The following is a 12,924-nucleotide window of genomic DNA, read 5'->3' as shown; positions in this document are numbered from 1 at the left end:
TATACACAAGTGTTTCAAGGCGTGACGAGGCAAGGGAGGGAGAAGACAGAGAACGATCCTATTAGGCCAGGTGTCATTCAGATCGTGCAAGTTCATGGGAAGGGGGAGGGGGAGAAGTGCAGTACATGGGATAAAGAATAATAAACAATAAGTAAAGTATGGGCAGCTGGTGGCAAGTGCAAGGGTAGGTGCAGACATCAGGTGCTGGTAGTGGAACTGTAGGGATACAGAAACATTCCCTAAGTGCAGGGGTTGCTAGGAAGGCAGTGCAGATGTGCGACTGGCGGGGCAGGGGACCTGGGCCCGAGATCATGGAGTGGCCAGGTAACCAGTGCAGTTTCAGTTTCAGCCAGGAAGTCAGCAGGGAAGAGGAGGAGAAAAAGTATAAGCAAAGAGGAAGGTTTTGGGGTGCTTCTGGAACCGAGATGATTCTCCTCAAGCTTCAGGGAGCCAGGGAGGCTGTTCCAGAGGGAGGCCCCAGCCAAGGAAAGAGATCTACCACCAACTCGTTGCTTGGATAAGTGACAGACCCTGATCGAGTTGGAGGCGGATGAGCGAAGATCTTGAGAAGGAAGATATTTAGGAAGAGAGAGCTGAAGGTATTGTGGCCCCAGGCCCCAGAAAGCCTTGAACTTAATCCTTGCAGGCACTGGGAGCCAGTGCAGAGATTTCATTCCTGGAGAGATACGATCCCTTGGCTTGAGGCCAAGGACAAGTCTCGCAGTCCTGTTCTGGATGAGTTGCAGAGGGCGGAGAGGAGAAGCAGGCAGATTTAGAAAGAGGCTGTTGCAATAGTCCAGCCTAGAGAGAACCAGAGCTCTGGAGACAGTGAGCTTCTGGGAGAAGGAGAGGAGACAGTCACTTGAACCGGTTTGGGGGGCGGATTCCTCATTTATTGCAGAGTTCTCAGGATGACATTTCTGGGGTTCAGGGATAGGGGGTTCTAGGTCAGTTCCCATTATTATATCTACCCAGCCTGAGTTAAGGTCTTTTGGGACCCATTTTTCTTTGGGAGGAATCCCCGCATCCTTGAAAGAGAAAACCCTCTCCCCAGAATCCTCCAAGGATTCTTCCCCTTCAAACTGGAGGACATGGACTTCCTCCACAAAATGGGTCTTCTTTGGCCCTTGGTTTCTCCTACTTACCCTCTGTTCCCTAGATTGCAGTTTTTCGGGATTAGATTTGGGTTCAGGTTCAGAGGTTTCTAGAGGCTGTTCACGGGTGAAGAAAGGAAGCTTCCTCTATGGCTTTGCATCCCCCTTTCTCCCGAGCCTCCTCCTCTGGAACCTGCTGGTTGTCAGGGTTCTCGCCCTGTCATTGTTCCAGGGTGCCAGACCCTTGGTTTGAGCTGTTCTGAGCAGACATGTTCATCTGAGGGTTCTACTGAGCACTCAAAATGTGACTTAGGTTTTTTGTCATGCTCTGGACCTGGCGCTCCAGTTGTGACACCCTCTCTGGCTGATACAGGGGTCTTGGGTTAAATCTTTTTTACTCCCTTCTCCCAGAGTAACTTTGATATGGAGGGCTTTCCTTGTAGCCCTGCATTCTTGGTCTCCCTTCTCCCTGGGGAAGAAACTTAAACTAGAGGGTGGAAGATTACTGCCCTCCTGAGGGAAGTTTGGAGGGAAGTTTGGAGGGAAGTGGGGAGGAAGATTTACTGGGGCCGTACTTACCTGGTTTGATCCACCCCCCTGGGCTGGGGGAGTCCAGATGTACCCCAAGATGGGTCTATTCCCCTTGTACCTCGGGTTGATGTAGGTGGCAGAGGCAGGTGACGCATTTGTGGGGTACCATGCCTGGCTACCACTTGCTTGGGACTGTTCAGAGGGACGACTTTGCCTCTCGTTTGTTTGGTTAGGAGGAGGTGTATTTTTAGGCCCCCTCATGTCTAGGTCCAAAATGGGGGTAACCTTCACCTCTGCCACCTTGGCAGCAGCGGGGGTTTTGGTTAATTTGAGATTTCTGGGTGAATTCTTGTTTTCAACCAGCTTTTGGACCTCATAGATCCGAGTAGCTTGCTCTATTACCCAGTCCAGGGTCCAATAACCAGTTTGCATCATAATATACTCAGGGTGTGCATGGAAATAGGTATTGATGAACGCCCTACTGTTCCTGTGCACCTGCCTAGTGGGTTGTGCAATTGCCTGCTTTAGTTCTTGGACAAATTCCCTCGGCCTGATGCTCTCCGCACTGCAGGTTAAAGGGCGCCTGACGAGCCTCCCGGGGGTTTCGGTGCACAGAAAAGTGCTTCAAGATGGCCTCTTTATAGGTAGACCACCGAGAGTGATTCTGATCCTCCAGCCCAGCAAAGAAGCTGGGGTATTCTTGGGGAAATGTCCATTTTGCAAACTCCATAGAATTCTGATCATTTTTAGTGCCAAATGACGTCATTATCTGGTCATGCAGCTCCAGATGCTCCCAGACTGAGTACTTGGCATTTTTATGGTACATGGTCATGAAGTTTCTAATGGCTTTTCTTTGTCTAATGGGGTCTTTTACCAAAGTTCTGTTTTGTTTGGCAGCCTTCTTTTTCCGCTGCACCTGAGTCCATTCGCCCTCAGACTCAGAGCTGCTGCTATTTGAAGTCCTATGCCAATACTCTAGGTGCTCCCTGGTTCTTTGAGCCTCTCCCAGAATGACGGGGCCTAGTCTCGTCTCCCCTGTTTTATTGTGGGCTCTCTGGGTCACTCCCCCTGCACTCCCTCTTTCGCAGAGGGGAGTACTAATCTGACTCCTCCCTTCTTCCGGGGTTGGTGGAGAACTCCCCCCACCTCCCTGATTGGGCGGAGATATTCAAGATGCTCTTTTGTGGCCTAAACCCAGACTCCTTTAATCTGCAAAGTGGAGCAGGTGTTTCCTTTTTAACTGATGTTTCTGCCAGTGTAATTCCCTGATTTTCTCTTCATAGGAGTCTATCTGGTCAGATACATCGGCTACAATATTTTTGAACCTAAACAGGGATTCACGTCCATCAATCTCTGATGGACGCTGGCCTGCCGGCTCAATCCTTCTAGGCCTAATTGAGTCCGGCTGCCTCATGGTTTCTGGTTCTTGTGCACTTGTAGACATGAAGTTGGCAGTGCCTTGTGCATATAGGGAGGTAAATTGGCTTGAGGCCCTTGGTATAGAGGGCATCACACCATGATCAGTGGTTACCCTGCCACTCTCTAACTGTTTGGGGTTCCTCAAGTCTTTATTAAATCAAGTACACTCTTTTTATACCCTCTCAAATTTCTCTTTCTCAGCCCATATTTCTTGATAGTATGCGAAGGCCTGAGCCTTGTGCTCTTATGTCAGGGCTTGGTTGACCTCTATGACCTTCCCTTGTGCTACTAGTTGGATCTGGAGTCCCCTGTTCTCATCACAAAGGGCATCATTTTCTTTCTGTGCTTCTTGTATTGTCTGGGAGTACTCAGACCATTTCAGTTGCAGGAGATCCATCTCTTCACTCTGTGCATTTTTGGTCTGTGTTGTCTGCCCAAGATCCTCTTCTATTTGTCTTATGTGCCCCATTTATTTTTCATTCTCTAATTTTATGTTAGTCAATTCCTGAAAACATGACTCATTTTTCTCCAGGTCTGTTTTTAATCTTCACACTTCCTGGCATAGGGCATCTTTTTCCTGATACAGTGTGCAATTCATTTCACTAAAGTTAATCTCTCTGCTGTTTCATAGCGCTTGACTTCTGGCGCTCTTGGTCAAAATCTGTTTGGGAATGGACCTCTTTAATAATCCACTGGTTATTCTCCTCTTTTAATTGCTTAATCTGATTTTGCGAAGTGCATATATCTTCTAAGCAAATTCTATTGTACATCACCTGTTGACTCAATTTTAGCTGACTCTTTTCCAGGGAGTCAACCCTTTCTTGGCACTCCTCTTTTAGTGCAGACAATTGGGCCTCCTGTTCTGAGTTAGTTTGTTGCTGAACTGCCAACTCGTCCTTTAGCTGCTTGATGAGATTTCCTAATTCTAACTCCGAATTGTGTCTCTCTCGCATTTTCTCCTCTACCTGCCTTAACTCACTCTGTGTTTGATTTAAAAGCTCAGACTGATTTTGCACAGAGGTCACACTTTCCTGGTACCTTTCTTCCATAATTATCATGCGGAAGTACATGTACGCAGTGAGTTGGACCATTTTAATTTGTTCATCTTTAATGTTCTGCATCATGTAGAACCTGGTCAGGGCTTGATGTAGCAGGCCACTGTCCTGCCATACATCCATACTTATAGAGGTCACCTGTTGCATCATACTAGATAGCCAGGCAACATGTTCTTGTTCCGCCCGTTCCCCTCTAATGAATATTTTGGACAGAAGGTGCTGCCTAGCCATGTTCATTTCCATGGTGCTCATTATGAAGAATGTTCTACTGCTGGTGGGTTATCTATGCAAAGACACAATCTCCACCCTGCTCTGCCTAGTTTATGGTTACAGTATTTTATTTTGAGACATAGGCCTGATACCTAGGGTACAGGTTTTTGGATTGTGCCTTTACAGTGTAACAAAGTTTTCTAGCCACTAAAAGTAACACTACCTTCAATGGGTTAGCCTGCTGTGTTGCACTGTCATGGTGAAAACTCTAACCTCAATCACGGAACAAGCCCCTACTTTGTCACGGTTTTATTACAAGACACACTCCAGCCAGGGACTCCTTCCCCGACAATGAATGTGGCATACAATAAAGTGCTTTTTATTTTTAATAAGTCACAGAATTTTTTGTTTGAGTAGGCCTCCAACCCGTCTCGCACCCAACCTTCACAAACACCCTGAGTCACAATGGACCAGGAATCAGGCCGGTGTGTATCAATTAGATATTTATTATTTTATTATTTAATGGAAAAGGAAAAGCAAACAATTCTAGAGCCACTTCTGCTGTGGTACACAATTGCACTAATCTCTACAAAACAATTCAGTGAAGATATTGTGTTTACAATTCTCACAATCTTTAATGACAACGCAGAAAAAGAGCACTTTTTAGAAAGAGATGACACCAATGGTTTAGCACTCCCCCTGCAACACTCACCCCCAAACATTAGCTAACTTAATTCCTTTGAATAGAAGGCAGTGGCAAGCCGAGCCATCCACCCCAAGGGCCTACACTAAGGGCAGCGCCTGTCTGGGCCTGTCTTGGCCTGTCACGGCCGCAGGGCCCATTTTACTGCCTTAAGCCTACTACACCCTGCCTAATCCGTCTGCCTTTACCGATAAGGCCAGCTGCCGCATGAACGAAGAACACTCAGTAAGCACCCACACAGAGCGAGCCAACTCTGACCAAGGCAAGGTAACTCCCAGCTCACTTGACACTTCTACTGTTCCACACCGTGTTGCCATCCTCACAAACTATCAAAAGGTACAATTTGCATTAGCGGTATGACTTTCGAAACTATATCCGCCCGCCACCAAGAATCCTGAAAAAGTATACCTCCTGCTGCATTTCTAATGTACAATCTGCTGCATTCTATAGTAGGCTCCTAGCGCTCCCCACAGTCTACTGCAATACTATCTGCCAACCCTTACCAACCCAGTGTGTTTTCAGCTGCCTATCTATTCTCCAATCTAAGTCTTTACTGTAAGTGTATCTAGCCACCGCAAGCCAGTGTTCCTAGCTGCTATCTGATTTTTGCATTTAGGTGATTTTTGACCCAATTTAGCCAATTCACTACCTCAATTGCTGCCCTACTGCATTATTAGCTTAAGTGTCCTACCCAAACCCAGGTGTTGCCCAACTCCTCTTCAGCTTATGTTCTATTCTGTACTTAGATGCTGCCACACTGCATCAGGTATTGTGCCTTATGGTCGCTAACAGACCACATTTGATTTGTGTTGTGCCTTATGGTCGCTAACAGACATCATTTGATTTGTGTTGTGCCTTATGGTCGCTAACAGACCACATTTGATTTGTGTTGTGCCTTATGGTCGCTAACAGACCACATTTGATTTGTGTTGTGCCTTATGGTCGCTAACAGACCACATTTGATTTGTGTTGTGCCTTATGGTCACTAACAGACCATATTTGATTTGCGTTGTGCCTTATGGTCGCTAACAGACCACATTTGATTTGTGTTATGCCTTATGGTCGCTAACAGACCACATTTGATTTGTGTTGTGCCTTATGGTCGCTAACAGACCACATTTGATTTGTGTTGTGCCTTATGGTCGCTAACAGACCATATTTGATGTGTGTGGTGCCTTACAGTTGCTAGCTAGTCACTACCTGAATCTATATCTGAACTATGCCAGCCTGGCTATTATTCATCATGTTCCCTTTCTGCATTATGTCCGATTGTATGCCATGTAGCAGAAATAGCTATATCCCATTCAGTAATTGACTTGCCAAGCTTGGCTGTCCTAGACACCACCCCATTCCCTGCCCTATACCCTGCCTGCCCTCCCTACCTCCTTTCCCCCATAGTGCACCTACAGACCATAGTACTAAAATTAGCGTTACTTTAGGTAACCTTCCACCTACCCTCACCATAGATGACCACCCTGACAACACCCAGTACTCACGCAATATGCTTGCACATCGCCCTTCAGCCTACCCTAACCTCATGTCCCGTAATGACAGACTAGGTTGTAGACTCCCCGCCTTACTTAGCAAAATGACCAACAATCCTACAACTAAAATTACGAATAAAAACACCATTGCAAACCTTGTGCCATTCAAAGGAGCCTAACTCAATGTTAGATCCCTTGTGGCCCACCCTACGGAAATTGCCGATATCATTCGTTCAGCAGACCTGGATTTCCTCGCCACCACTGAAACCTGGCTTCATGCCGCAGCAGGTCCCTCTCTAACCCTCGCGGTTCCAGACAACTACTCCATCCTCAGGGCCGACAGACCCAATGCCTGTGGAGGAGGCGTAGCACTTATATTCAAGTCCTCGCTTGACATTAGATCTGTTACCTCCCTTCCCCTAAATTCCTGTGAACACCTATCCATTAAAATTCAAACCACCCCTAAGAACACTATCACCCTGGAACTAATATACAGACCCCCTGGTCCCATAGGTTCCTTCGAGGAAGATATAACTTCCCTCATAGCTGAAAAATCTAAACCTCTATCACAGAATATTATTCTAGGTGACTTTAACCTGAAATACAATGACCCCCACGACACTCCAGCATCTTCCCTTGCTAATGGACTCTGCGAACACAACTACATTCAACTCAACACCTTACCTACACATCAGAAAGGCAGAACCTTAGACTGGCTCGCTTCCCACAACTGTAACATTATCTGCAAAGACCCCCAACCACTTATATGGACCGACCACTTTCTACTCTCATTCAACATTAGCACTAATAACCCACACCACACACAGTGTCCACCTGCACCAGCATGTCTGACTAGAAATAAGCTGACATCACTGCTGAAGCCCTCATACCACTGGTTCTACCTACCCTAAACATGATCCGCAACACATCGGACCTCAACTTACTAGTAGACACCTACAATAATGCCATGACCAAAGCTATTGACCTTGTTGCCCCTCTAAAACTAGGCAAAGGCAAACCCAAAGCACATATTAACTCCTGGTACACACCAGAACTTAAAATACTAAGAAATAAAACGTCCAAAATGGAAACCCTTTGGAAAATGAATCCATCAGAGGAACACAAAATCAATCTCACAAATGCATCCTCCCTTTATAAAAAAGAAATAATTCGCACTAAAATGAAAGCCTATAATATAAGAATAAGCAATGCTAGTTCCAGTACTATAGAATTATTCACCACCCTGAAGGCGTTTGAAAACCCCAATCCACCTACGGACTTGTCCGTGAAGGACCAACTCTGGTGCACTAGTATCCAAGATGCCCTTGCGAACAAAATCACTGGCCTACAAACTAAAATTGAAAATAAAAGACTACAGCTGTCTAAAAGTAGCCCCAGCCCCCCTACCCCCAGCCTATCCACCACCCCTATCACTAACCTTGGCTTCACCTTCAAAAAAGTAACCGTACTTGAAGTGCAAAAAATTATAACATCCCTCAAACCATCAAACTGCAAAGGGGACAGCTGCCCCGCACAGATCATAAAAGATGCAGCAAGAGACCTTGCCCCCTTCATTTCTAAGCTCATAAATGCGTCATTCTCCACTAATTCGGTACCCAACAACTTGAAACAGTCATGGGTCCTCCCGCTACTAAAGAAACAGACCTTGGACCCAACCATCCCCACAAATTACAGGCCTATCACAACCGTTCGCTTCCTGTTAAGAATCCTTGACAGAGTTGCGTACTTGCAAATTCAACATTACCCAGAGTCCAACCAACTACTCGGATTGCATCAGTCTGGCTTCCGGCCTCAACATGGAACAGAAACTGCCCTTGTTGATCTTAAAAGTCAGATTGACGAAATCAAAGATAAGGGCAAGGCTGCCATCCTACTCCTCTTAGATCTCTCAGCAGCCTTCGACTTGGTCGACCATAAAATACTCTGCAACCACCTCTCCTCTGCCGCCCACTTTTCCCCCTCTGCTGTCATGTGGATACAGTCCTTCCTGGCCAATAGAACCATGAGAGTCTTCTCTCCTATGGCAGCAGCAGACCCTATCCCTATCATCTTTGGTGTCTCACAAGGCTCATGTGTTTCACCCACCCTATACAATATCTTTACAAAGGCCCTCTTTGATAAACTGGATCGTCTGGGTGTCACCTACACAAACTACGCAGATGACACCCAGATACTCCTCACCATTTCGGGCAATTATAATACTGATGTAGCTAGGATCAATGAAATCTTCTCCGTCATTCAAGCATGGATGGCCACCCACGGTCTCTGCCTGAATGACGAGAAGACTGAACTGCTCATTGTTGGCTCACCGAACAACTTACAAAAACTAAGTCCCAACTATTCCAACATCACAATTGATGGCAACTCCATCCCGGACGCCAAAAACGTGAAAACACTTGGTTTCTATCTGGATGCTAACATTAACTTCACTAAGCAAGTCAACTCAACCGCTTCTGCCACTGCCTACACTGGAAAACTAATCAGAGCCTGTAGACCTTTTCTTTCCCCTAACAGTAGCCTCACGCTAGCTAGAGCTCTTATACAATCTAAGTTAGACTACTGCAACAGCCTCTACTTAGGCGCCAACCAAGCGATAATTAGTAAACTCCAAGTCCTTCAAAATAATGCTCTAAGGGCAGTGCTAAACATTCCCAGCCGTGAGCACATCTCGGCCACTAGAACCACATGCAAATGGCTCACCATCCAATATAAAATCGATCTAAAAACACTCTGCCTCACTTACAAAGCTCTCAACTATCTAGCCCCCCCCCCTACCCGACTAACAAATTCACCATGAAATCTTCCATGAGAACCACGAGATCCTCCAATACCTTATGTCTCACAGTACCTAGATTTACCGCCAAAAGAGCTGGAGGATCGAGCTTCACCGTCCTTGCCTCCCAACTCTGGAACGCCCTGCCACTGAATATTAAGTCATCCAAATCCTTCCAGTCGTTCAGGAAACTTTCCATCGGGTGGCTTCTGACAAAAGGTCAACCTTGAAGTTATACTTAGCGATAAACTGTACTTATTGCACTTGCCTCATCTATGTCATGTCTGATTGCTATCACCTCCACTGCCTGTATATCTTGTATATAACTGTTGCTTACCATGTACTATGTCCTGTAACTTGTAATAAGCGCCCTTTTACTCCCGGGTCCGGAGCGCTATAGAAATAAAATAAACAAACAAACAAACAAAGGAGTAGGGATAGAGAGAGAAATTCGGATTTTGAGTAAAGCCCACCACCCCCAGATGGGAAGTCAGCAAAGAAAGTGAAGTTTGGAGCAAAACGGCAGAATTGGATTTTGATCATCACTCACATGGCTACTCACAACTATTATGGGACAGAATGAAAGGAAATTCTGATTGTTACACTTGAGGGGATAGGGAAGATTAGAGGCTACTAATCAGCACACCAGGGCAATGTAGAAATAAAACAGGAAAATCCATTTTGGGGAGAAAGCAAATGCATAAGGAAAAATACAAACGCAATGGAAATTTGTTTTACACAGGATTTACAATGACAGGCAGCTCCGGGAAGGGGTATAGCTCACAATAGGAAAATCGGTTTTCATTGACACAGACCGAGACACATAACAGACAGGTTAGTGGGCAAAAGGTATTGCTCACAATGGGACTATGGTTTGGGATTTTTATAGGACAGATGCAAATAGGAATTGGTGGTGGAGTAATGCACACAATACATGGGCAAATTCGGTTTTCAGTTAGTTACAAGGAGACTAATTATTTTGAGGCAATACTTTAATGACTATATTTATTAAAGAAAGACACTAGGGACAGGGGGGTTAATTACAAGTTTTAACCAACTTGTACCGTGAATTTCAATGGGGAATTAATTGATATGCTAAGGGTTTACACAGACACTGAGAGGTTTACCAAAGGGAATATGCGAACATACACAGACTAAACACAGTTTCTTCTATGAGAAGGTGACTGAATTACAGAATTACACTAGCAATGTGAGGTTGTCAATGAGGTTTTCAATTGGGTTTTCAATTGGGATTTCAATGGGTGCACTGCTACAAAACAAAGGGCTTATGCAATTTAGGGCTGGGGTTATTTGCTACTTACAAAGTAAGCCTTGGTTTGGGATTCTGGAAATTCAGCTGGATCTCAAGACCCTCTGGACAGCTAGGCAAGGGGTCTGGTCACTGCCCTCTCCTTGGTTTGGGATTGTGGACAGCCATCTGGACCTCAGGACACTCTGGACAACTAGGCAAGGGGTCTGGTCACTGCACTCTCAAGGACGGTATGGATCAGCGGCCTCCTCTCCGTGCTCCTTCTCCTGTCTCCCCGGATTCTTGTGTGTCCTCTGACCTAGTACAGTCTCCCTTATATAGCCCAAATGACATCACTCAATTTACAATCTATGGGGAGTACTCAATAATTACCCCTACCCTTCGGATAGGACAGTTTACAATTCCTCTCTCCGTCCCCTGGCATGATTGGTCCCAGAGAAGAGAGAATCATCTGTCTATTGGCATTTAATTACCCTTCTTTGTTCTCTTGGCCACTTTTTGACAAAAACCCAGTATGTCTCATAACTTCAAATTTCTACTAGCCCCTGACATATGCATTAGATATGCGGTTTTATGGGGTCATAGGGAATAAGGTAATCTGACTGCCAACTCTGTATGAGGTAACATTGACATTTGGCACATTTTTCTCGTTTTCTTAAAATATATAATAGTTATGACTTTGCAAATGATCAAGCATATTCCTAATTCTACCTTCCATCTTTCCATCAAATCTCATACTTGTCACATCTTCCGAGCAGCCAGAAACTAGTCTTAAATGGCAATTTCAATCCCCAAAGTCCTAGGAAAATACACTATAGCTCTTAAAAACTGCCTGGAAATTACCTAAAAACATAGCTTAAACAAAATCATTTCTCATTCTAATTGTTACAGAAATGCCTAAAAATGGACTCAGTCATTTAATGTCAATTTAGAGGATCTGTCCCATTCTGTGGGAGGGGCACTTTATCTCCCAAAGCCGGTGACCAGAGATTTTGATTACCCTCTTTGAAGTTGCCAGTGTGTCCTTAGTAGTGGGTGCAGGAGGAACTCACACCCCCTGGTCATGCTGCAGCCACACTTTGGCTTTTTTGAACCATCTGAGCTCTTGCCTTCAAGTCTGACAGAGCAAGGAATTATAACACCCTCAGCATCTAATTTTACTGCAGTGTGATTAGCTGGGAGGTGTGATCTCCAGCTGCAAGTGAAGCTTGTCCTTGTGAAGTTCCTGTCTCCAGCCAAAAATAGGTTTTTCCTGAATTGTCTCTCCAAAGGTGATTGAAGTCTTGTGGGTGGAAACATAATGTACATTGCTTTAGTCAAAAGCCCCCTGACCCCCGCCGCCCCACAACATGTTTCCCTGACATTTTCTGTGGAGCAGCTCTATCTTTTCACTATAGCTTTTAAAGCCGTTTTTCTTTCGTTTCACACATGTGCGGGATTTTTGCTAAAAATATTTAACATCCTATCTTTGCAGGTCACCGGATTCTTTTATGTGAGTTTGCATTTGCTATTGGTCCATTGACGATGAGGGGTAGCCCCCCTTCCACATGGTTCTTTGGTTTGACATGGACAAAAGAAAAAGCCAAGCCGTTTTTCATCTGCTTTGTGTAAAGGGCGGCTGTTCAAATGAAAGGGAAAACAAAGCCATTTCTGGTTGGAGTGTTGAAATTCTTGCCCCTTGTGTAAAATAAAAGTAAAGCAAAGCCATGTTTTGATGCAGTGTTTAACTTCTTGTTATTAAGATTAAATAATAGGCAAAGCAGGGCCATTGTTGGTGCAATGTTTAACTTCTTGTCATTCAGATGGAATAAAAGCAAAGCAGGGCCGTTTTTGCATGCAGTGTTCAAATGCTTGCCACTCATGTGGCAGGGAAAGCAAAGCACGCTGTTTTTGGGGACAGGGTTTAAATGCGATGTTTCAGGTGGATGGCAATTTCTGTTTAGGGCCTTAAATGCACCCCACATTGCTCCTCATTCATTCAGGATGAGCTAGGCTCAGTCAACCAATCACGCAAAAGCGCATTCATGCAGACAGGCAGCCAATCAGGCTCAGAAGCATTCCGGCCATTAACTCCACACAGACACCAATAACAAAGAATGTGGATTGGGGTAAACACCCAGCCATTCAGCACTCTCCACTGCATGCATGCCAGTTTCAGTCAGGGCTGTTTCAGGCATTGTGTCACACACAGAAACCAGACACCCATAACACAGAATTTGAGTTCACTTCAGACTCCATTCACACAGGTCCCACCCCAAGGATGTACCCACAACACACAGTCCTTGGGAAGGCTCCAGTCAGTCTGACAGCAGCCATCCCCAGAGCCATATATGGTATTTCCAACCAAAAGCAAGTCAGGGGGAA

The sequence above is a fragment of the Ambystoma mexicanum genome, chromosome 7q, assembly GCF_040938575.1.
Source record: "Ambystoma mexicanum isolate Mex_15411 chromosome 7q, UKY_AmexF1_1, whole genome shotgun sequence".
NCBI lineage: Eukaryota > Metazoa > Chordata > Amphibia > Caudata > Ambystomatidae > Ambystoma > Ambystoma mexicanum.
Note: the sequence above shows the minus strand (reverse complement) of the source record.